Genomic DNA, 21,218 nt, shown 5'->3' with positions numbered 1-21,218 from the left:
CAACACCAGATCCTTAACCCACTGAGTGAGGCCAGGGATCGAACCTGCAACCTCATGGTTCCTAGTTGGATTCGTTAGCCACTGAGCCACGCCGGGCACTCCAAATATGAATATGAAGAGAATAGCTGTAAAATTTTCCCAGGATCTTCATGTCATCAGGAAGGTTAAAAGGTTTATGACCAAGGGGACAGAAAACCTAGAATCCCTGAGACCTTTCAGCCTTTAGGAAAAGAATATGCGTCCTACAGCAGAAAAGCATTTCAGAAGCCCCCACGCGCTGCCTGTGGAAGGGTCTCAGCGGATACAGGCCTATTTCTCCTGAGATGTGAAGGAGTTCCCATGGGGTCTCATGGGAGGGCCCGCACTGCTCTTTCATGCTTTAGATGCAACCTCTCTGGGCATCTGCGGCCAGGAAGTCTCTGCAGAAGGTGCCTTCCACTGTCACGGCTGCCGGCACACATTGGGCCAATCCATCACATCCAGCTGGTGTGGGCTGAGCCGGGGGACCCAGCTATATACCATGTAATTGCAAGAGCCATTGTGCTCCCATTCCCATCACTGGGCTGAAATAAGGCTGGGCCCCCAGGGGAATGGGAAGAAGCATATCCCACAACCTCTGCTGCTCTCTCCATGGCCACCCAAGTAGAGATGGTGGACATCCTATTCACGAGTCCCTAGTGAAAACAGTTTCTTCTGGTTCTGATCATGCCCCTAACTCTGCAGATTCAGACCCAAGGCCTTGGAAAATTCAGAAGATGTCTCCCTTATACAGATTTGGGGCCCTTTTGAAGTCCTCACACCCTACTTGACCCAATCTCTTTCCCTCTTTCAGAACTCTGCCTTCGGAGTTCCCACTGTGGCTCAGCAAGTTAAGGACCCGACCTCTGTCTCTGTGAGGATGTGGGTTTGATCCCTGACCTCATTCGGTCGGTTAAGGATTTGGCATTGCCGTAAGCTGCAGCAGAGGTCAGAGAGGAGCCTTGGAGCTGGTGTTGCTGTGGCTGTGGTGTAGGCCAGTAGGTGCAGCCATAAAACAAACAAACACACAAAAAACTCTGCCTTGATTCTTCAGTGGAGGAAAATGACAAACCAAGTAAAGCTATATATATACAGAAAGTTCTCAAAGTTTGGACCTCAGATGCATTTCATGTCCAGTTAAAGCTCAGGTTCAGACCACACCTCACCTGTATATATTTATAAATGACCCATACGTCCAAGTTGCATATTTCAAAAGTTGTGGCTTATTAAAGGAAATATTCCACAATCAAATGAAGCTGGAAAATGCTGCATTATAAATTACCCATTCATAATGTACAACATATGCCCAGGGCACAAGGAACTTCTGCATAAAGGAACTCGTTTGACTTTGCTTAAAACTGCTTTTCCAAAAGTTATTTGACAACAGGAACCATTTTAATTTTTATTATAATGTCTAGTTCCTAAGGAATTGATGTTACATAGAAGAGAATATGGCGAGCACTCCTGTAAGAATATTTTTTCTTCTTTTTTTAGGGCCACTCTTGTGCCATATGGAAGTTTCCAGGTTAGGGGTCTAACAGGAGCTACAGCTGCCAGCCTACACCACAGCCACAGCAACACTGGATCCTCAACCCACTGAGCAAGTCCAGGGATTGAACCTGCATCCTCATGGATACTAGTCAGGTCTGTAACCTGCTGAGCCACAACGGGAACTCCCAAGAATATTCCCGACAAATTTTGTTAACAAATGCTCTGACCAGGTGTCCTTTGAATTAATGTGGGGAAGTCTAGGTACCCAATGGAAGTCATTTGCTCTGTTTCTGTCCAGGTTAAGGTAGGACCAGTTTTCACATTAGAACACAGTGAGTGGTAAGGGGTGCAAACTCTGGACTGGCCATAGAATCCCTGAGTGACCAGGCCTTGTCCCAAGGGGTACCCCTCCTACCTCAGTATCAGAGGGGAGGGCAATATGGCAAGACCCCTCTACTTTCAAGGGAAACTGATAAACCAGTTTTTGGTGAAATCTTCTAATTTTTAAATGTTGGCAATTCTATTTGATTGATTGATTTTTTTTTTTTTTAAGATAAAGGAAGACATCTTCCATAGGGGCACCTTCCTTCATCCACAACAAGCAAACAAACAAAAAACCCTAAGCACAACGCTTTGGGGTCAAAGCCAAGCCATGAGTTTACCAGGTTAATCTGTGTAGATTCATGATTTTGAATCCAGAGGGTCAGATGTAAAAGAAAGGAGCAAATTCAGATTATCTTCTTAAATTCCATCTGCTTTTGGCTGTTGTACACAGCCTGCTGGCTGAAGTAAACAACAGAGTGTGTGGCGTTACTTTATTATAAGCGTGAGTTTATAATTTATCTCCAGTGAAAGGGGAAATTATGAGGTAGGTGTTCACAGGCACTTTGACTCTCAAGTGAAATGTTTTTCTGCTGTTAAAGTCAAATAATCAATGCTTTAGGCCATAGTGCCTCTGGGGAAGTTAAAGATTAATTTTACTGGGACTATAATTAAAAACAGAATTTAGTGATAAACTTTGCCATCATGTTATTATTTTAAATGGCTGAACTCTAATACATTATCATCAAGGATAAAAAGGATATTATTTTAGAGGAATCTACAATTCAAGGGAAGTTTTAATATTGGTTTAAGTCACCTGGGAATTATTTAAAGCCCTAGCAGAAAATGTGTATCAAATGCAATTACCTCTCAATGGTCCATATGGGGCTTATCCTTGAAAATATTTTCACTGTGGATTGTTTGTTTCCATGCTGCCATCCAGCTCTGTATCCCACCCGTAATAGGGATGGTCCAGCTAAGATATAAAATACACATGCACATAAATATATTGTGTATATATATTATATATCATGAAATAATTTCACAAGATGTTAAATGAGAAACATGTCATATGAGTCATGCTAATTTCAAAATGATTTTTCAGATTATTTGCCATCCCCTATTAGCATCCAGTTTGCCATTAGGCTCTGATACTCCATGGAATGTGTTTATCTCTCACATATTTTCCTTCCAGAGAAAACCAGTGCAAAATAACATCTTTTAGAAAAATAACAACTTTTATTAATATAGCTTATTTTCTTATAAAGTGTGCTACATTTTGTTATCACCATGTTTTATTAAATATGTATACATGATAAGACTTTTTTTTTTTTTTTTTTAGTAAATTGTACCTTATTTTTTTTAATGGCCACACCTGCAGCACATGGAAGTTCCCGGGCCAGCGACTGAACCTGAGCCCCAGCTCCAACCTACACTGATGCTGTGGCAACACTGGGTCCTTAGCCCACTGGAACAGGCCAGGGATCGAACCCTCACCTCCACAGTGACCTTGGTCGCTGCGGTAGGATTTTTAACCCACTGTGCCACAGCAGGAATTCCTGCAACCTATTTTTGAGATGAGAGTTAATTTGAAACAACTGATTTCCTTTTAAGATGAAAAATCAACTCTGGATAGATCTTTTCTTTTACAAAACGAATATATTGACATGGGGCACAAATATGTGAAATAAATACTCGAAGTGCCTTACTCTGTTCTTTGCTCTTGAATTAACAGATCTTCGAGTCCTACTCTTGTTCTCTTTAGGATTTAAGAAAAGTGATTTTTGAAAGAGTAGACGTTATACACTTTCCTTATACTCTTTTCAGGGGCATAAAGAGATTTTCTTTTCCATCTAGAAAAGATCAAAGAAACAGTGAGGGAAGGAGAAAAGAGAGGCTGGCACAGGAAGGATGGGAAGAGGCAGATTTTTGGCAGAACGGAACGTGTTAATCTACAGTGAAATTAGCGATTTAAAAAAGTATTTCTCAGCTGCACATCTCAAAAAAAATTTATGGGTCTAATTTTCCTTTGGAAATTTAAAATGTTACAAACTCATAGGATATAATTATCCAAGTTTTTCCACCCCACACTCACCATGCCCGCAGAAGCCGTGGGAACTCTGTATGGATGTAAATGGGATGACGACTGCAAAGGATTTAGAAACATTTCAATAAACATACTTGCAAATATTTTCGGTATTTTAAAAAAGTAGGACACATATGTTAAATTCAAGTGAAGAGGGCCTAAAAGGGAATCTCCAAGTGCACAGTTTGCTTCTATATTTGTGTGAACCATTTGGTTAAGTATTTTACAAAATATCTACACTTTATTTTCCAGTCCTTATGGAATTTTCAAAATACTGTATATCCTACAATAGACTTTTCAACATATGTGTAAGCTGTAGTGTGAAAATAATTGTGGAAATAATTCTAGATCTATATAATTCCACAACCTACTTGCCTTGAATTGGCTGAATGTGTTTTTCATGGAAGTCTGCATCAAGAAATGTTTAAGTGTTTCACACCAAACCCGTTTCGATCTAAACGCATCTCAGCAATTGGCGAGGCTTTGCCAACCTAAGGAAATTAGCAAAGATAACATTTAATAGCACCAACCAAGAGAACTCTTACTTTTGTCAGATTTCTTTAAGATGCTTAGAAGTTTGGGGGAAATATAGACATGTTTCGAGAAAACACTCATCTTATAGCTTATAAGATATTTGCTAGTATGGAATTCTCTGCATCCGTGGATTTCCCTCCAATTAAGTATTTAATATCCTCTCTGGCAAAATAGAAAGATGGCTGGGAGTGACTCTTCAATTGCATTCTCTTTTAGGAAAAGTCTTTCTCGGGGTCCTCTCTTTTCTCTACTCTCGAAAGTTGCTGAGCAGCATTTTAAAATAGCCAAGGCTTTTCTTTAACATCGTCTTTCCTAAACTTCCTCCTCCTCCTTCGGCTTTTCTTTACCCACTTAAGATGTTATAAAAATGATCAAGGAAAAAACTAGCACTCAGCAGAACTATACACATGTGGATGCTAAATAAATACTTTTGATGTTGATGAATGTTGGCAAGTCTCCATGGAAGAAAGACCTTACACAAAAGATGTTATAATTATTATGTTTAAATGATTATGCTATAATTATTATGTTAAAAATCTCCCATGCTCTCAGAGCTACTCCTCGGTGGCAGGGCTGTGACATCCCCATTAAACCATTAAACCTCTTCTATTGCTGAAGCCCTTGCCACCTTTGCAAGCAGTGTGAAGGCAGTGGTGTGGCTGAGCCAGAGGAGTCTGAGTAACCAGAGGAGGGATTCCTGAAACCTTCTCCCCTTCTCTCTTTCCCCATTTCAGGAGGCTGCCAGCCTCCAAAGGATCATATTTCCTAATTCTGCCCTGACTTTTTTCCTTTTTCTTAACTACCTGCTATAAAAGATTTCAGCATGTTCATTCACACCATCTTTAAATGAGGCTCAAGGAAGTTCCTGTTGTGGCTCTGCGGATTAAGAACCCAACGAGTATCCATGAGGAGGTGGGTTCCATCCCTGACCTCGCCCCGTGGGTTAAAGGATCTGGTGTTGCCACAAGCTGCAGCATAGGTCACAGATGCAGCTGGGATCCCAGGTTGCCATTGCCTTGGCTGTGTTGTGGGTGGGCAGCTGCAGCTCAGATTTGACCTCTAGCTTGGGAACCTCCATATGCCGCAGGTCTGGCCCTAAAAAGACCAAAAAAAAAAAAAAAAAAAAAAAAAAGAAGTAGCAGCTGGGGAATAAAGTCTATTCTATTAAAAATAAATAGGAGTTTCTGTCATGGCTCAGCCGTTAACAAATCCGACTAGTATCCATGAGAATGCAGGTTCAATCCCTGGCCTTGCTCAGTGGGTTAAGGATCCGGCATTGCCATGAGCTATGGTATAGGTCGTGGACCTGGCTCAGATCCCATGTTGCTGTGGCTGTGGTGTAGGCCAGCAGCTGTAGCTCCTATTCGACCCCTAGCCTGGGAAATTCCATGTGTCATAGGAGTGGCCCTAAAAAGACAAAAAAAGAAATAATAAATAAATAAAAAAATAAATGACTCAACATGAGACCCACCTCTCTTGGGATTAAATAACTAAGGAAAAACGATAAAAGTTTAAGAAATGAATGGGTAATGAGATTTTTTTTTTTAAACTATTGAGGGGTTTTTCCTGGGGAAAATCATTGGATTCAGGGCCAGTTTTCTGGGGGTTTCTGGGGTCTGGGGATGCTAACACCTTACATGGAAATATCATATTCTACAAAGATTTTTTTTTTTTTTTAATTTTTGTTTTGCAGACTACTTCCTGGATTGAAAATCACAGGCAGACGGGGTGACTTTTCACAGATTCTAGTAGGTGCATGGACAACATTTTGCCTTCCTCGGCATTTTTCCTGAAATCACAGAAAGGCTGAGTCACTCAGATTTTCACTTCTGTCTAAGGTGGCAGTTGCTTCAGAGTAACTGACCTCTTTTTGTAGACAGCCGGGAGAAGTTCCAAGATGCATCTGGTTGAGGATGGTCTGAGGTTGTCTACATTACATGAAACTGCATTTATTCCTTAGAACCAAAGACCAATAGCCTTCGTTTTTACTGCTATTGATAAGGTTTTGAAGCCTACAGAGAGCCGTGGCCAGACAAGCCTGTATTGCCTGCATTTCTGATGTCAGCCAGGGGGAGGCAGTAGTGACAGCACTGGTTTACAGCTTTTGCAGACAGACCCTGATTCAAGTCAACTCCAACCTTCTCTGGTGGCATGAAGTGCCCATCACAGCTCCAGGCACCAAGGAGGGGGAGCCCGCAGCACAGGACAGAACGAGACACTAGCTCACCTAATTACTATTACTAGTAATCACCCTCAATAGTCACAGGCAGCTTTTCAAAGTCGTTCTCTTAGGAAAGGAGAAACACGGGATCAGGGAGGACATGGGTTGAATGTAACACACCCATCGCCAATGAAGAGGACTTCAGCGACTTTGTTCAGGCAGGAAGGGCAGCACGGGAGCAAAAAGACAAGTTCACAAACCAAAGTTGGGGGATTTGGGATTAATTGAAATCCTCAAGTAGTGCATAGTGAGTGACTGCCTATTTAGAGCCAACAGATAGGTTTCCGTGAGATTAGGGAAGCGAAAAATCCCATACGAAGCTAGTGAGATGTTAAATTCTAATTAGAAGTGTTAATTAAAAAAAAAATTCCAATTTCATCAGTGAGAGTGCTTCTGTTGTTCCGATTCTCTTTGCTACAGTGAATCCTAAGTGTCCCGACTTACTTTGTTCCAATGTTATTTATCGCGTCTATAGAGTAGAGGCGCGCTGATTGCCATAAAAGGCTGCTCATCCCAGTGCAGCCATGGTAAGAGACCTATCTGCCTTTCATGGAACATTCCTATTTCCAGGGCTTTGTACTCAGACCTAGGAATTCACTGTGGTTCAGAGTTTAGCAAATCAACCGTGGGGCTTTCAGGATGGCAAAGTATTTATGTTCTTCATCTTCACAATATCTTTTTGCCACTGTTTTCTGCTTTATCTATCTTAGAAAAATAGCCTGTGAATTTTCCAAATGTAGACGAGATTATTTTGTGTTATTATAAAGTAATGATATTGGCTGACATGGTATTTTGCAGACCATTAGTCCAAAAGGAAGACAAAAACCTTTGAAGGAGCATAAATGTAGTAACTACTTGAGATTGTTTAAAAATTAACCATTAAATTAAACCTAATATTTGACAGATTACTCTAATGAATATTAAAGTGTATGTTAATATTTTTATTTTAATAGCAGTGATCAACATGCTCCAAATTATTGAATGGAAACTTAAATGTGTTCTATTATGCTTTTTATTTATGCTTGGATAATTTCTAATTTTATAATAACAGTAAGAATAAATTGTTATGTCTAATACTTAAAAAGGTATCTCAAATACAACCCTTGAGCACAAGAGGGCTATAGTAAAATATACTTTTTGACGTTGAACTATTTACCTTTAATAGTTTAAATCATTGTAGATAGTAAATGCATTTTAGAAAATATATGTATTGCTATTTAACCATATGATTTTATCAGAATAGATGATGTCATTTCACACATGTTTAGAGTGGCTTTTCTTTCTTTCTTTCTTTTTTAGAGTGGCTTTTCTGATTGCTAATATAAAAATAGAGGATATAGTTAAAAGAGTCAAAGAATGTTTAACACACTAAAAACCAGAGTTCCCTTCATGGTTCAGCGGTTAACAAACCCGACTAGCATCCATGAGGATTTAGGTTTGAGCCCTGGCCTCGCTCAGTGGGTTAAGGATCTGGCGTTGCTGTGAGCTATTTTGTAGGCCGACAGCTGTAGGTCCGATTGGATGCCTGGCCTGGGAACCTCCATATGCCATGAGTAGAGCCCTAAAATACAGAAAGACCAAAAAAAAAAAAAAAAAAAAAAAAAAAACCCAAAACTAAAAACCACCATTACCAAGGTACAACTCTTTCAAATCACCTTGCTTTACTGTAGTAGCTGTACAATGTGGATAATATTTTGTTTGTAAGTTACTGGGGAAAACATAAAACAGCCCAAGGAAAAGTAGGAACTAGTTACCAATCTGTCTAAGCTCTTCATTCCAGCCTAGAAGCATGCTCCCATCATCCTTTGTGGGATATACCACCCCCTTTTCTCCATAATTCTGAAACTTCTGAAAAAAATTTTAAGTAACAGCAAATTGCATCAGCCTTAAAATATAGAAAAGAGAAAGACATATCAGCTTCATCATTCTTAAGAAGATGTCATTCTTAAGGAGTTTAGCAGAGGAGATCTCCTAACAGGAAAAAACAATATAACTAAATTTAGGTGGTGATATTTATTATTAAAAAATGTATAAATTGGCATTCCATTTACATATTTCTCTCACCTTTTTGCTCAAGATGTATGAGTGTTGGTCCCAAGAGTTCTGCACTTCAGGGTTCCTTACTGGATTTCTAAGCATCCAGGACCATGGGTGATGATGGTTCTTGCTGTGTAGACCAAGGTGACAGTGGTCTAGGAGCCTCTGCCTCACTCTGAAAAAGGTGCACACTTGTATTGGAAGTTCTCCCTGTCAACCCACCCACAACAAAACTACCAGGTGAGAAAGCCCATCTTTATGGCTCCTAGTTTCTAGTTTATTGCTTCTAGTTTCTAGTTTATTGCTTCTGTCTCTAAATTCCCATCCTCTTGGAAGGTGAGGGTGAAGCATTCTGTCTTTTGGCGATCATATTTTTTTGGACCCTCTTTCCCTGACTCTTATAAAAGCATGCTCTTATGAGAGTTCCTGATGCCCAGTACAGATGTCTGCAACATAGTGTGAATGCCATAAAACCCACTACCTATCTCATTGCCAGTGTGCTGCATAAAGAATCCTCACTAGAAGGACCCTGTTCCCTTGGCAAAATAATTCAAGAAGAAGAAGAAGGCTAGCAAAAGATATATTTTAAGCAGAAGTTTCTAAATCAAAATAACTATGTATTTTTATGTGAATGAGAAGAATCTGAACCTAGGAGAATATGAGCAATGGTTTGTTAATCTTTAGGCCCATGATTTTGTTATTATTTTAGTACAAAGTTTGACCTTTTTTTTTTTCTTTGTCTTTTTGCCATTTCTTGGGCTGCCCCTGTGGCACGTGGAAGTTCCCGGGCTAGGGGTCCAATCGGAGCTGTAGCCTCTGGCCTACACCACAGCCACAGCAATGCAGGATCCGAGCCGCGTCTGGCGCCTACACCACACAGCTCATGGCTACGCCGGATCCCCAACCCACTGAGCAAGTCCAGGGATCGAACCCGCAACCTCATGGTTCCTAGCTGGATTCGTTAACCACTGAGCCACGACGGGAACTCCAAGTTTGACCTTTAAAGCAGTCATGTGTGTGCGTGTGTGTAAAATACCTGTGTGTGTTTGTGTGTGTATGTGTGTGTGTAGGAATTCTCATCAGAACAGACCCAATCATAAGGGATATTAGGGGCCTGTGGTGACAAACCAAATGTGAAAGGACCTTAAAAAGCCATGCTAAACTGTTGTAAATTTTATGACCTCCAGCTAAACATGGTGGATTGAACACATTCGTTTCTCAATGCTTTTCCCCCCAGACCAATGTAATGACATTAGAGGCAGTCAAGGTAAAAGATATACCCTAACAAGACCAAAGAGAGCAATGGTTTAAATATGTCAACAATAGGAAAGCAAATGGAGCAGAGAGAAATAGAGAAAGGTGAAAATTAAATGCCTGCAGAGAGTTATGAATGAGAAGAAGTCAGTTCATGCTGTGGAAACCCCAAACTTGGAATAAGCGGGAATCTCAGAAGGGGTTCTGAGAACTGGCTGAAAAAATAGTACTAGAACAGTTAGAGTCAGAGCTTCTTCTTCATTAGAGGTGCAGCACCTACCTGGGAGAGGACGTCCATTCTCTGGACAAATTCAGTTGAAGAACCTCTGGGTGAAGGCACCAAGAGATACAGGTGAAGCTAGATATATGTCAGGCACCCGAGTTTTGGGTCAGCCAGGTCACATCCTCCACTTGTCAGTTACGTCTCCTCCAAGAAGGGGCTGGGAGGAGTTCCTTCTGCACAGACCTGCTATCCCCAGAGAAATGTCCCACAGAGACGGACAGTTCGTATATTCTTGCAAAACACCATCCATTCAGGTACCATAAGAGAAACTCACCAGTAGACCAGCCCATCACCTGAGAGTATATCCAATCAGGGCTTGAATGGCTTAATGTAAAACACCAGTCAGGGATCGTTGAGAAAGTCTCCAAAGTCAAAGGCCAAAATGAGATAGAGAATTTTAAAATGAGGGATAAGAGTCAATCAGACCAAAATGTGTATATATATGTGTGTGTATAATATATATACACATAAAATACTTGGAGAATGAGAAGGTGCTTTAAAAAACTGCTGTATTCTCAGAGTACTAGGGTAAGATATTCCAATCATGAAGGAGGAGGGGAGGTGATAGGGTTTGTAATGAGCCCATAGGAATAAATGTGATGCCTTTAAAAAGCAATAGAATGGTTGGCAGACAAGTCAACTAAATATGCCAGAACGCAAAACAAAGGAAAAGTTAAAGATGGATAATAATAAGTGATAAAACATTAAAAAAGAAAAGAAAAAGCCTGATGTTTTTTTCAGAGATACAAGAGAATCCGAAGGAAAATGATTTGCAAGAAACTTAAATCAAGATTATTTCACTTTACACATGCTTCTGGATTGAAAATGTCCACTGAGTAACTGACATCTTGAGAAAGCATATTTTTACTAAGGCACACTCATAGTGGGATGCAAGAAACTATGAGGTAAATAAAAACTCTGAAAGAAAAGCTTTCAAAATGAAAATAAATGGAAAGTACAAAGGATAAATAAACTTGTTAGCACTGAATTCTTCAACAGCAACACAAAAAGCCATGAAACTAACTAAAACATTTTCAAATTTTTGAGGGAAAATGCATTTTACCCTATAATTTTATAACTAGTAAAGCTAGGATTTAATTGTGAGGACCAAAGAAGCCCTTTTGAGACTTCATAATCTAAAAAATATTTCACCGTAGATTCTTTCTTAACAAACAATCGAGCAATGTTCTCTACCAGAGCAAATCAAGAAATAGGAAAACACGAGGTTCATTCAACACAGGAGAAGAAAGAATTTTCCAGAATATCAGGGACAAGACGTTCCAAAAATTGGCAAGGGTGCAAAGAAAGTGACCAGATAGTTTGGAGGGGAGGATGGAAAGCTCTTAAAGAAAGTTTTCCCAGCAACAAAACCAAAATTAAACAAACAAAAATGATGCGGAGCTGGGGATTATTACATGATATGTCTAAGAGAAATGAAAAGAATTTTATAGCCACCAAATTTGTGAAAGTTCTTGATAAGGGCAGTAATGACATAAGCAAATGAAAAATGTAGGCATTGTTAATGAAAAGCAAAAAGGAATGTAACATGTATACAGTACTTGGCTTGGCAATGAAAATATTTCCATAGTCATAATAAAACTGAATATCAACTAAATCAGAAATTTTATTGTAGCTCTTTTGGAGGTGAAGGGAAAGTGGAATGGGATTATATGAATTCTTCATGAACATTTTCTGTGATTGAATGGTCGAAGGTAGACAAAGAAATAGCGGTACAAACATGTAAACACTATCTAAATATCAAAAGAACAACTAACGGACATGAAATAATTGACCCTGAAGATGATGTCATGGAGCCTAGGAAAGCAGAGACTGACTTTTTGTTGATAGCTTTGTAGTACTATTTTCCTTTTCAACTATACATGCACACACACACACACACACACAATTTTACTAAAAACCGTATCTTTAACAATAACCCCAAAGGGTTCCTTCCTCCTCACATCAAAAGAAAGGAATCCTTGACCAGATCACAGGGGCATGTTTCTGTTTCATTCATACATATCCAACATATACGTGCATCCATTTTCAGTGTTTCTTAGACAAAGACTTGCTGGTTCTCCTACAGGTTATGTGGAAAGAAGTATTATTAAAAATTGGAGTTCTCTGGAGCCTCAACAGGTTAAGGACCCTGCTTTGTCACTGCTTTGTCACTGCTGTGGTGTGGGTTTGATCCCTGGCCTGGGAACTTCTGCATGCTGTGGGCATGGAAAAAAAAAAAAAAATAGTATGGACTAAGGGAAATACATTTTTAACAGCATGCATGAATGCCTGCAACATTTTCTGTTGATATTCGCAAGCACTTCCCTATAAGATTCGTAATCAAACTTTGGACCACTATCTTGATGCTAGAGTTAAACTTCAAGGAGCCATTTATCAACAGCATTATTCCGGGAGGCGCTTAGCGACGTGTGGTTGTAACCATCTTCCTCAGGAGTTTCTGCTCCTCAGTCACTGTTGTGTATCTTGGATTTATGCCAAGGTAACACCGTGAGGTGGTTTTAAAACCTTTCCCTGTGAAGCCTGCTGGGCTGATGTCTGCAGAAAAATGATTCATAGGTCATTTACAGTCTTTATGTACAGACTGAACAACTTTCTTTTAACGGCATTTCCTTATATTTATGCTTTTGGAAGTTCACATGCCAGTTTTCCACCCACTAACACAGGCTTTTGAAATATTTCTGCAGCTGGCATTTCACTGTCTGGCATTTCAGTCACTGTGAACTCACTCATCGGATCATTTGTAACACTTTAAAATGAGGCCGGTACCCACACCACGCAGTGCCGGAACTCACTGTTTAGTGAAAATAAAGCAATACCGTCCTACGTTTGCCCTCTATTCCTCCGGTTTACTATCCCCAAACTAGGTCTCTCTGCCTGGCAAATCAGACTGCTCAAACCCATGGTAATGTTTTGATCGATTAGAAAAGATTTATGGGTTTAAATCGTTTTTGTCTTTGTGGGTGATCTTTTACTTTTTGTCTATACTGCAGGTCATTTTGTAATCATTTTTTCCCACCGAGACTCATGTTTGCAGGTGACCAAAACCCAACTCAAATGAGCTTAACTAAAAAGGGGGGAGTCCTTGCAGCTGAAAAGTTATTTCCTGGAAATCCTAAGCAGGAATAAAGCCTAGACTCAAGAAAGACTAGTCCTAGGCGCTCCACTAACACCTTGTTCCTTTTCTTCTTTCTGTACCATTTTTCTTTTTCTTTTGAGAGAATCATTTGGCTGTTCTGGTCCATACAGCAGAATTACATTCCATTTCTTTTTCATGTTGAGCAAGCTCATAGGAAAAAACATAGTAACCTAGTTTATTTTGATGTGCATTTTTATTATTAGTGAAAGTGATTCTTTAAATTGATCTTGATTTTTCTATTTGTAGTTATTCATAAATTTCTCCTTTATTTGGCCTGCATATTTGGAGGAGATGTATTCATAATTTTAATCTCTTTGTAAAAGCTCTTTTAGTTTTTAGGGTATTAACCCCTTTTTCTGTAATATATATTCCCAGTCTGTTATTTGTGCTGTTAGCTTTTTACATGGTATTTAGTGTAAATACAATTTTTAATATTTTCTGTTTTTTCATTTTCCACCTTTTGTGTATGTTCAGGAAGTTTTCAATGATTACATGAATATTGTATCCTAGTAATTCTATGAGATTTAAAAATATTCAAATCTTAGGTGGATCTGGAATTTACTTGGTAAAATCTGAGGTAAATATCCACCTTTACATTGAGATCTTTTGCTACTTTTTAAAATGAATTATCATACACTACAAATTAAAAATTAAAGGAGCAAGAGGAAGTCCTTGGAAGGTGTGATGGTATTGTGAGTGTATATTATCTCCATATTCATCAGATTTTATATGTTAATTATGAATACCCCAATAAAGTGATTTTAAAAAACATACAGGTACAGACAAATAGCATTGAGAACTATGTCTAGATACTCATGTTGCAACAGAAGAAAGGGTGGGGGAAAAACTGTAATTGCAATGTATACATGTAAGGATAACCTGACCCCCTTGCTGTACAGTGGGAAAATAAAAAATAAAAAAAAAAAGAAAATCAAACAATAAAACAAAATATAACAATGTTACAATCCTTTTTTTTTTTTTTTTTTTGTCTCTTTGCTATTTTCTTGGGCCGCTTTCGTGGCATATGGAGGTTCCCAGGCTAGGGGTCGAATCGGAGCTGTAGCCACTGACCTATACCAGAGCCACAGCAACGCGGGATCCGAGCCGCGTCTGCAACCTACACCACAGCTCACGGCAACGCCGGATCCTTAACCCACTGAGCAAGGGCAGGGACCGAACCCGCAACCTCATGGTTCCTAGTCGGATTCGTTAACCACTGCACCACAACGGGAACTCCTACAATCCTTTCTCATTTTCCTGGTAGATAGCTACAAATAATAATACTTTTTGCCTCTTCCATCTTTGATAATGAATATTAAAATAAACTTGAAATAGTAATTAAACTAATGGTAGACATGCATGCATTTCAATATGGGGGTTTCCATCAATCCTTTGAGTTAAGTATGTATTTTAATTCCATTTTGTAGACTAGGTGCTTCAGAGAAGTTAAACAAACACCCGGGACTATACTCAGTAAATTTTGGAGCCAGGAATTGTCTGGCTATATCTGATTCCAGAACCCCTCACCTTTAAACACTACTCTCTAAGGATTATTATTATTATTACTTTTTTTTCTATTTTTTTTCTTTTTTTTTGCTGAATCTACAGCATATGGAAGTTCCCTGGCTAGGGGTTGAATCAGAACTAGAGATGCTGGCCACAGCCACAGGCATAGCAATCCCAGATCTGGGTCCCATCTGTCACCTACACCACAACTCACAGCAATAACGGATCCTTAACACACTGAGTGAGGCCAGGGATGGAACTTGCATCCACAGAGATACTAGTCAGGCTTGTTACTGCTGAGCCACAATGGGAACTTCCTATCATTATTATTATTATTGGCCACATATGCAGCGACAGATGTGGGATCTCAGTTCCCAGACCAGGGATTGAACTAAGTTGCAAGAGTGAAAGCACTGAGTCCTAACCACTAGACCACAAGGGAACTCCTAAAAATTCTTTTAAATTTTTCTTATTTAGTTGCATTGGTTAATTTTTACGTAATTGTGATGGGAAGGACAATTTGGTTTTGTTACTCATTGAATGGTAGAGCCTGGAGCATTCACAGTGGACCATGATGTGGGCTCTTGATTTGGAAAAAAAAAAAAAATGTTTGAATACATTTAGGAAGAACAGTTTTATTTCTGGTGTATTACAAGGTTTTTTTTTTTAATTAAAATTATCAGTTGTTTGAAATTCATAGCATCTGACAATCTTGATATGCAACCCATTCTCTCTTTCTTATTGACTAAATACACTGCTAATACCTGTTTCATCAGGCCTAAGAGTTATGTTACAAATGATGGCATCAGAATATTTGTAATTCATACCCCATTTTGAGCTTGAGAAATTATTTAACCTCTCCTGATCTCAGTTTGCTTGGGTGAGAAATGAGGTTAGTTTAAGGGCCATCTTAGGCTCAACATTCTTTTATTCCTCTGGGAGCATGTGGGTATGAAAGAGGATCCAGTGAATTAATTTTTGGAAATCTCTCAGCTAAATCTTCAGACCTAGATCCTTAGACCCATTTTAGACACCTGCCCTGTGCCACGTACTTGTTAGTACTTAGCCTCTGAGAATTGCAGTTTGCTGATCCAGAAAATAAGGGAAAGAGAGGATATTTTTTTTTTTACCAAATATGTACATGGGTACATCTCTCTTCTGTAAATGGGATAATGTGATGTATACACATATTTATCTGTTTCTCTAATATCTGTTGGTGTATTAACTAAACGTTTTTCAAAGTATTAAAGCTATAACCGCTTTCTGGGAATTACACTCATTTTTAAAAAGGACTCTGGGATGCATAAAACTGCTAGGTACACCCATGAGTGATGCTTCAGTGCATGAATAGTTGCCACGGGGATTCTGGAAGCTGCTTTCCCCCTATTTTTATGCTTATTAAGATCGCTGTCAACAAACTCTTGTAACAATTCCTGTAAGTGTCCCTTACAACCACCTGCCCCCTGCCTAGAGGTGGATAGACTACCATTGTCTAACTGCACCCCATGTTTGCAGTGTTCAGGAGAGCTGATATTCTGATGCAGAAAAAGCCCTGTGTTTAGTTGCATGTATTTTAATTTTTGGTGCAAGAAGAACCAGCATGTTTTTCCTATTCTATTTCCCTAGAATTAGATAATTATGTGCCTTCATATATTCATTAATTCCTACAGCATGTATCTCTACCTTGAGTGAACAGCAAGAAGAGTAAAAGCCGATGTGATAACAATCAGCATCTTTAAATAGAGTGTTATATACACGACTAGGATGTCTTTTGTCTTTCTTTTTAAAATTCAAATTATGAGCTGAATCACTTTCTCTAGACTTAACCTTGTTTTAGACTCTTGCTACATTGAAAGTGATGTGAAACCTGGAAACAATTAAAGTTCATCTTGTAAAGGATGGAAAACATTGCTGCTGCTTCAATTGCTTCTCTCCCACTGTTAGGGAAATAGAGTTGGGGGTCGATTTCCTACCCCTGATTGGTGTAGGCAACGGAAGGTGAAGAATTATTTAGCATACAGAACCTTAATGGTGCTGTTCCGGATTTATTATGTAAGATGCTATCTTCAAATGGTATCCTTTAAATGGCTTCAGTTTAATAGGTGAGAAAAAGCTCTCAGCTTTAAAAGTATTTTGTTTGAAAATATACAGTCTTCTTTGTCTCAGTCATCTGTGGCTTTTAAATTTAAGAGATGTAACTTAAACTATTACCTAATAGGATTTCCTTTGTTCCAGCTGTGCTATCAGGGAAGAAAAAGAAATAAATATATAATCTGGCTTGATCTCTCTTCTTTTCTTAAGCAGTATTACCACCTCTGCCTAATTTTCAAAAGATTCCATTCATTTTTAAAATGATCGTGCCCCTTTCCCCGCCTCTCAGCCATCCTATGGGGGTCCCAGGGCATCAATTTCCAGAAGCTTCCATAAACTAGATGGAGTTGCTTTCAAAACCTATGTTGTGCTTTATTACATTAGATTCTCAGAGAAATGCCAGGCATTTCTAATGCTAATTTGTTTAGTAAACCTCGAAGAGAGGGTCTATGATTATCCCTGTTCCACAGATGAAAAAATGAAGACAGGAGAGGTGAGATGACTTGGCTGCAAATAAAACAACTGCTAAGTAATAGAGTCTCATTTGAACCGAGCCGAAGCCCCAGCAGCAATGTTCCCCCCCCCCCCCGCCCCCCGACAAGCCAGTCCTGAAGTACAAGTTTGTTTTCTTCCAGTACTTTGTCCTGTCACGGTGTCTCCTTTCTTTCACTGGAGAGACACATGTACTTGTTGTAGAAGAGGAAATTGGTTTTTTTGTTGTCATGTATTTACTTCATAGACTGATGTTAAGTAACAGTTTTTATTCGGCTCACACACGTGAGTTTGGGACCCGGACAACGTGGCGAATCAGGGATTGGTGCTTCTCCTTGTGATTGTGCTGGTCTAGGTCTTGCTGCGGGGACTTGAAGGGGGCCATTTACGTGTTTGCATAAATATGCAGGACATTTCATAAATTGTTAGTCCATACTAAACAATTTTAGAGTGGAAAATCAGCGTTGATTTTATCATTTACAAAGTTCCCAAAGTCATTGTTTATTGCCTAATGATTTATTTATGGTTGTCAACTGTTGTTTCAAAAGCTTATAAAATATAACTCAGCAGATATTTCTCATATTTGAAAGGCTTCCATGAGTCTGGAAAAACTTATTGTTATTAGTAATAATGGTGTGTGTGTCATGGTGGCCATCTTTTAGTAAACTCTTTAAATTCTATGTTAAGAAATAGTCCAAATACTTTAGTAACTAATATTAGTCCTTCTTTTATGTTATTCCCATATAATGATAAATGACAATATTTTCCTCAAACAAGGTATGATTTTAGTTTAACACTATAATAATCCTTGTAATAAATAGTAACTAAAGAATTAACATTTATTGATGTTCCTGTGTGGATCATTGGGTTAAGGATCCAGTGTTGTGACTGCTGCAGCTTGGGTCAAAGCTGTGGCTCGTGTTCGAACCCTGGCTGGGAATTTCTGCATGCTGCAGAAAAAAAAAAAAATTAACATTTATTTATAAAGTCATCGTTTAAGGAATTACTTAATATTTCTGATCATTTTGTATTCTTGGTAGGAAAACACTCTCCAAGTAAACCTAAGGTATTTTAAAACCACTGTTTTTGAAACTTAAGATTAAGGGAAAAAAATGATTGGAGGCAGAGAGCATGAATTGATAGGGTTAGGCTGGCAATAAAATGGGGTTCTATTGTGAAAACAGCCACTGATCCAGTAGTGGATCAGCCTACAGTCTGAATGGCTGGAGAGTCTGAATGTGCTGGGTCGGGAGACAAAGCCAAAGGGCTCCTGCATGATGAGAAGTCAAAGAGGCACAGCTTCTGTCCCCATGGAGTTGAAGCCGAAAGAGTGATATCTTTAGTGAGTAAACGGTGGAAGGAGGAAGAAACAGACATATATATATGGGAAGTTGATATATGAGAGAAGCAGAAATCCTTACAGGGAAAGGATGGAATTGTAAGGATGGAATAATTTGAGATAAGATAACTGGCTACTCATATGAAAAATAAAAATAGAATAAAATAAGTTCCTACTTTATGATATGCACAAAAATAAAGATGGAGTAAACAAATGTGAAAATTGAACTTTCATCAATTTTAGAAGAATATAGACAGAAATAGCTTGATAGGGAAAACGATCTTATTAAGACACAAAAAGCAAAATCTATATAAGAAAAAGATTGAACACGGAGTTCCTGCTGCAGTGCAACAGGATGGGGAACATCTCTGCAACGCCGGTACGCAAGTTTAATCCCCAGCCCAACACAGTGGGTTAAGGATCTGGTGTTGTCACAGCTACGGCTGGGATCTGATCCCTGGCCCAGGAACCCAATAGACCACTGGGCAGTCAAAAAGAAAAACAAAAAGATTGACTAATTCAACCATATCAAAAGTAAAAAAATGTTTTTATCATCAAATATGCCAAAAGTAATAAAACAAGACAAACACTGAGACTGTATTTGCGACACATGTACTATATACTAAGTTTAGTGATCAGAATATATTAAAAAAAAAAAAAAGCCTGCTACAAATCAAGAAGAAAATTCCTTATATCAAATAGACAACCCAAGAATAATTGTTGGAGAGAAAAAGAAATATCAATGGCCAATAAACAGATAAAGACAAGCTTAGTCTTATAAGTAATCTAGTGAATGCATATTAAATATAGACTGAGATAACATTTTACCCCAACTAGATTGGCAACAATTACAGATCTAGATAATATCAGGTGTTAGAAAGAATGTGGAAAAAAACAAAATTTATACACAGCCGGAAGGAAAGCTGTTGGTCTTTCCCAACTCGAAAAATGTGTTTCCTAGTACAGATGGACACGCAAAAATCCTGTGATGCAGGAGTTCCAGTCCTAGAGAAACTATTGAAGTACATTTGAGCCTATGGGATCGTATAGAAAGTCTTGCTGTCATTTAGATTTCATCCTTTGTAATTGCTCATTTTTAAGCTATAGTTTTCAGTTCTCAGAAAGAATGCAATTTATAATATTCAATTTTACTTTTATGTCACTTTATCATTTTAATGGCTTTTCCAGAATTGCTTTGATTAAGTTAAGCATAAGAAGAAACGTTGAATTTTAATCATCTGCGTTTTGGTTTAATCATGTGCCATGTTATGCACTTGTAAAAATTATTCAAATTATTCATGTGTACCTATTTTTCCAAAATGAATTTCCTTCCCCTCCTCTCTGCCTCCTCAAATAGGAATTTCAGTGGAGTAAATTCCTGGAAATTCATGATCATTTCCTTATTATTCATTATTATTATGGAGACTTCATGATTTTCACGAGATGTCAAAAAATGATGTCATTGTAATCAAATTATCTTGTAAGAACGCTAATGAAAACTATCAGTTACACATCAATTCTTAAGAATGAAAATTGATAGTTAAAGGCAGTTCCAAGGAAGCTTGCTAGCAGAATAAAAATATGATGCTGATGTACTTTCATTCAACAACCCACCATTAGTTCTCATTTCATAATATTTACCTTAGAGATCGAAGTCACAATATTTTCTGTGAGTGAGATTTCATTGTTAAACACACCGTAATGAGAAGTGTTGACATTTTATTGAAAACCACTCTATATTGCTAATCTGCTATGAATATTGCTATGGCAGTGGGGGAAATCTGTCAAAATGTGTTGGACTATGTTCTAGCTCGATGAAAAAGAATAACTTTTCACAGTACAGGCTCTTATTTAATTACCATTGCTGTGTAACAATAAAAAGTGGATTTTCTTTCACCTTTTGACTTCTCCTGCTCAACACCTAGCCTATTCATCTTTTGGAGCTCAGAAGGAATATATCTTCCTTCCCCAGAGAAGTCTTCTTTCTGTCCAAAGTTAGCTTCAGCCATTGCGTGGCTTCCCTCAAGCCATCTCTCACAATTGGTAGTTGTATGTTTGACTTTTCCAGTAGTTGACATTCTATGATAACTGAGTCCAAGTTTGTTTACTAGTCTCTAGGTATATAGATATTTAATGTGCATGGTCACCTATGTGAGATTAAGTTAATCCTTTAATATCCTAGTTTTCATTTCTTTATAGAACTTATGCAGGTGTTTTCTGTTGTTGTTGTTGCTGTTTCGGGGACACAACTGTGGTATGTGGAAGTTCCCAGGCTAGGAGTCCAATTAAAGCTGCAGCTTCCAGTCTATGCCACAGCCATAGCAACGCCAGATCTGAGCTGGGTCTGTGACTTACACCACAGCTCATGGCAATGCTGGATCCTTAGCC

At 38.6% G+C, this 21,218-nt stretch overlaps 1 long non-coding RNA gene across 2 annotated transcripts in view; it reads right to left on the bottom strand.

The window, feature by feature from the left end:
* Window positions 1–21,218, bottom strand: part of LOC146404669 (uncharacterized) — a 106,315-nt gene that overhangs the window by 48,645 nt on the left and 36,452 nt on the right. Inside the window, exons 3-7 of one of the 2 annotated variants that reach the window (XR_014839645.1) lie at window positions 8,736–8,883; window positions 4,292–4,407; window positions 3,926–3,976; window positions 3,540–3,683; window positions 2,698–2,806 (exon numbers count right to left, since the gene is read on the bottom strand). This is a non-coding gene — a long non-coding RNA (uncharacterized LOC146404669). The remainder of the gene's footprint in view (window positions 1–2,697; window positions 2,807–3,539; window positions 3,684–3,925; window positions 3,977–4,291; window positions 4,408–8,735; window positions 8,884–21,218) is intronic. The other variant, XR_014839646.1, reaches the window with a different exon arrangement.

Source organism: Sus scrofa, chromosome 3 (assembly GCF_054392235.1).
Source record: "Sus scrofa isolate SSC_HxYL_T2T_F1_AM1 chromosome 3, Sscrofa_HxYL_maternal_Yorkshire_Landrace_v2.0, whole genome shotgun sequence".
NCBI lineage: Eukaryota > Metazoa > Chordata > Mammalia > Artiodactyla > Suidae > Sus > Sus scrofa.
Note: the sequence above shows the minus strand (reverse complement) of the source record. Positions and strands in the feature narration are given on the sequence as shown.